This window comes from Xenopus tropicalis, chromosome 7 (assembly GCF_000004195.4).
Source record: "Xenopus tropicalis strain Nigerian chromosome 7, UCB_Xtro_10.0, whole genome shotgun sequence".
Taxonomy (NCBI): Eukaryota; Metazoa; Chordata; class Amphibia; order Anura; family Pipidae; genus Xenopus; species Xenopus tropicalis.
In genome coordinates this window covers 87890196-87895469 of record NC_030683.2, presented here as the reverse complement: position 1 = coordinate 87895469, position 5274 = coordinate 87890196, and the positions used below count along the sequence as shown (strand labels likewise).

At 35.7% G+C, this 5274-nt stretch overlaps 1 non-coding gene across 1 annotated transcript; it reads left to right on the top strand.

Annotated features, from left to right (window-relative positions):
- The first annotated feature begins 3596 nt into the window (after window positions 1-3596).
- Window positions 3597-3685, top strand: mir200b (microRNA mir-200b). The gene has a single exon (NR_049690.1). It is a non-coding gene; the product is annotated as a microRNA mir-200b (primary transcript).
- Window positions 3686-5274: the final 1589 nt, after the last annotated feature.

Below are 5274 nucleotides of genomic sequence, written 5' to 3'. Positions count from 1 at the left end.
TCCAAGTGACAGGTGTGCTATGAAGTCATCTTGTTTCCAGGCATATATTGACAAGGAATTAATTATTAAAAGATAGGTTAAATAATAAAACCATTCATCTTCATCTCCTTATCAGTCAGTGAGTGGAAGACTTACCTAATTTTAAAGGGGTAGCTCTCCTTAAGGTTAACTTTTAGTATGATGTACACAAAGGTCATCTACATAAGAATTAGTCTTTGTTTTTTTTTTTTTAAATTACCTATTTGTTTCTGGAGCTTTCCAGACTGGAATGTCAATAGGGGTATGGTTGCTAGGGAAAGGTGCCACTAAGTCAAAATGGCAGAGAGAGAGGGCCTCTGTCAAAGATAAGCAATAATATGTAACAATGATAATAAAGCTACAGTTTTTAGTTGCTGGGGGTCAGTGACTTTGACAGTGACTATGATTTTACATTTTAAACTGCAGGCTGAAATGGGAAGGCAAATTATAAAAAACATCAACAACAAAATATGAAAACCAGTTAAATAGTTGCTGAGAACAGGCCTCATTATGACATACTAAAAGTCAATAAAAAGGTAAATTTCCCCTTTATTGTCCAACAAAAATTAATATATAATTGAGCATTCTGTATAATGCCAATCATCGGGACAAAACTTGACTTATTAAAACCTTTTGTGTTTCTATGGAAAATATTAATACTTATATAGACTTTAACCTATTTGCTTATTTATTAAATTGCCCAGCAGTTTTTAAAGACATATTTTTCAAAATGCCAACATTTCCACCCTCTAGAAATGTCATCATTTTTCTTTCATAAGCACATGTTTCATGCTTTTGAGATGCATTTTTAATTGTGCAATATAAAGTGATTTTTAGCAATACTACAGATTTTGTAAGCATTCATCTATAGGCAGCATAAACATCACTGCAAAACACAATTTTATTTTTTAGTTATTATTAATTAAAGAGGTGGTGAAGAGCATAGTGTATTTTCTTTAAATGTAAATTGGGACTGCCATTTGAGCTTTTTCTTTTATTTGAGAAAATATTTGACCAGCACTTCCTCTACATGAGGAGCTGTTCCTCAAGCTTCCTCCCAAGTTTATGAATTCAAATATGTAGAGAAGAATGTATCCTTATACTAATTAGGACAGTCACCTGATGCTCTGGTCATAGTAATTTCACATGTTGTACTCTTTGTGTGACTCAGTGTCACCAGGTGCTGTTACTAAGCATTTGCAGACCACACCCACAGTATGGTCAACCAATGATTAGCGATAGGGCTACAAGCAAGCTTGTGGATATTCCTTTTTCTTTCATTACGTAGTATATGTGAGCAGTAACAATATTAATAGTGTAAAAAGAGATGGATAAGTCTTTGTATTTGTATTTACAGAGATGGATAAGGTCACAGGTATTGACATTTATTTATAATATATGAATTTAACCCCATGAGTAATTAGTGAGTTTCCTATTCCCAAGACAGGAAAGTGGCTGCTGACAGATAAGGGGGGTTTTAGCTCCGGGGTCTTCTCCCAATTTAGCCATGTGAACAGATCAGTACTTCTGGGTGGAGTTGGCCAAATGGGACATTATGTGGTGCTGGCCATTCAGTGACTGCTAGGCAGTCTTTTCTTAAAACCAGCTGCAGCCTTGCCTACCTTAAAGTGATCACAGCAAAGACAAAACATAGCAGCAGAGATTGTTCTCCAAGTTTATTCATTAGCCTGTAAAGACAGGTCCCATATAGCATTATCAGCATACATAAACTAAGCAGAGTTCAGATTAATAAAATAGGCTAGAAAGTCCCTTTGACTTTGGATTGCATGATCAGTGATTTTAAAAAGCTGTGAAAGATTCGTCAAATGGAGCTGATCCCAAATGAAGAACCTGCATGTATTATGACAAAGGTATTTTGTAAAATAGTCTAGAGTGAGACGATGCAACTGCTTGCCCCCAAGCAAGAAAGAAAATTATTTGTGTGGCGCCGCCCTGTCAATGGGTTCCATTAACTGCTTTGAATGACATCATTATTTTTAGATATCCTAACTTACAGTGTGATGTTGGATAAATAGCACAAGATGGACAGCAATGGTATTTGGAACTTACAAGCCATATATTTTATAGATAGGTCTCTTTGGCTTATGGCATTGGGGGGGAGGGGGGTGGATTAACAATTGTGGAAAACACTACTGATTAAAATGCCCCACCCACCTTTTACAACATCACAAATAGATATATATAGGAAATGCACTACCTAAGGCAGACATGTCAGTGACAGGCACATTTGCTCAGTAGCATTCCTTTGGTACTTCTGATTGGTGTTCTAACCGTCAATACCACCTTTGATTTAAGCGGCACATTTCAGATGGGAGATTTAGATTCACTACTTATTATGAAGTTGAGAACTCAGAATGCTGGTATATGGATAATACGCTTGGATATCCTGGTATGTGACTTATATCAGCAGCAAAGCAATTTAGTAATGACAGATTTTATTAACCAATACTGATTCTGTCATTTCAAACCAGTATAAAAAGGCACAAGATATTTGCCTTGTCTATATCTACTATACAGATCCTATTTGTATCTGCAATTTCATATTAAATATTTAGCTTTTTTATAAGCTTCATTGATGAATACATTTGCTGTACCTTTTGCTACAATAAAGAACATGGTTTAAGTATTCATTTAATTCTTTGCAGTTTTAGACCCAATTCCTTGCTGAGTTTTTCCCATCAGGCTTAGAAATCTCATGGCAATCACTGCCTTATTTAGTGTGGGTGTTTAATCAGCTGCAATCCCACACTTTCCTTTCCTTCTAGATCTGGAGGCCATTTTGCTGTTTTTATGTTTCCAATTCACTAGACAAAATGGTGGTAGTTTTGGCAAGGGCCTTTTACAGTTTATCTTCATTAAATACATCATTCTTGAGACTTTTGTAGTCAGGGTGTCTGACAGGAGGAGGGCAGGCATGGTGAAAGGAATGTCTCATGCAACTTACTGTTACTCTAGGAAGAAACTGACAGCATTATGGTGTTTCAGTGTTTCTTTTCATCTTATTCTCAGACTGGTGCTGCAGATGTTACTTTACAACAATATTTTTACAGTTATGGCTATCATTTTGTGTAGCATGTAGAACAGCTGGATTCAGTAAGATACTGGAAATATTGCTGCACATCCAGGAGAAAAAATCTTGATACGAAACAACGAAAACATATTTTGCCCAATTAAATAGCATGTTAACATTGCAGGTTAGAGGTGGTCAATATATTGTCATCCGAATTTGTATCAAGTGACCTTTTTCAATACTGACATTTATTTTTTCTGTGTTTGTACGTACTTGTCTTTTTATTATAATCTTTTTAAACTTTACTCATATTCCTGTTATTTTAACTTCTTTCCCTCTATGTTGCTTTTCAGTATGTTTTGTTCACTGGGATAATTTATAAATTGGTACTATAATCTGGAGAGGATTTTTTTTTTATTTAATATTTGATAGTAATATAGAGGAAAAACTGCCATATCTGTCTGTAAGTCATATTTCTTCCATCCTCATCTTTAAACTCTCTTGCTTCTGATCTTTTGCCCACTGCTTGCAGATACCCCTTTGGATTCTGTGGCGCTATTGCCATCTTACTGGGCAGCATTGGATTTTGTCTATGTTTCTAATACTGCCTGGTAATGATGATTATGGCGCCCCACATACAACGTGCGGCAAGGTGTCATGCCAGTAAGAAGCCAGAGGTTAGTAGATAATTACCATATTTTATATCCCCCATATACAGCATGTGTCTAGGTCATTTTATTGAAGTTGAAATTCCTTAAGTGTTAGAGTCATAATAGCTTAAGGGGCATTTTTAAAGGAGAACAATAAAAAAAAAAAAAAAAAACCTGTGCTACTAATGACTTGTTGCCAATTTTTTTTGCTAAATTCTTTTTTGGTCATTGTAAAAGCCTAGGCAGCAAAGACTAATTCATAGCAGGACACCTGACAGAAGAAAAGACATAGGAACATATTAAGTTTGGTTATAGCAATAATCCTCATGTGGTGATCTTTGATAAACACCTACTGTATTAGACCTCAGGCCAGTGTTTATAATTTACTGACTTGGGGCCTAGCTTCTTGCTAAATACATAGCAGTGTATCCTGAATTATACCAATGCAGTTACACATAGCAAACAATCAGTAACTGGTTGCTATGGGTAATTGTCTTGTCTCACTTTAAAGAGAAATGAAAGAAAGTTTATTTTCTTTGGCACTTCTCACGTACTGTATAATAGGCTACATTTTTTCTGAATAATAGAACACATTTTCAATGCAAACCCAATTGGGCTCGTGTTTAAAATAAAGTTTGTAAACATTTACAAATGAAAACATTGCAAAAAAAACATTTTCCATATATATATATATATAAATATATATAGGTTAGTGGCCCTTTAACCCTAAATGACAAGGAAAGCCAAATGTTAAGCACCCACCATTGCATTTAATTGCTGTTTTTTTTTCTCCAGGACAATATTTTTTTTCTGGCTTCTTTCTTACCTCTGCTGAGGGCCTCTAGTGTGGATTTACCCCCATATGTAATAACAGGCACTAAGTTTGCCCAGGTGCAGTAACCAATGGCAACCAATTGGATGTTTGCTTTTAAACAGGTGACCAGAAAATTCTACCTGCTAATTGGTTGGTATGGGTTAAGGCTCCTGGGCAATAGTGCCTTTTATTGCATAACCCCATTAGACTTGCAAGGGGAAAAACCTAGTGTTTGAATCCTCTGGGGAGGGGCGCCTAACATTTTTTGTCTTTTACATTGAAATGTTTAATTCAAAGGCCATGAAAGGGACTGTAGTTCCTTAGACATGTTCATTACTGTTTAATGCTATTGCATTTAGCTGCATGTTTAATGTGGCTAAATTTTTACCTTAAAAATACAACCAATACCAGCACTTTAAAACAGATGCTTTGGTCACATGAATTCAAAGCTACCGGAGTCTGCATTATATCCTCTTATTGCTGCTATTTTCATCTTTAAAATTCTGCTTCTCTTCTACTGATTCAATTATGCCTGTACTGTCCTTATGGTCCGGAAAATGGACTCAAGCTCCATGTGCCCTCTTAACTCACCATAACCATTATGAATAAAATGCTTGGGCAATTCCCCATAAAACAGAAGGGTGTGGAATCATTGGGATTAAAGATAATACACTGGGCAAGATCTGCATGATTACGAGATACATGGGCATCCATATCTATTTGATTTTGTGTGCAGTCTGATTTTCTCCTTTGCAGAAGGA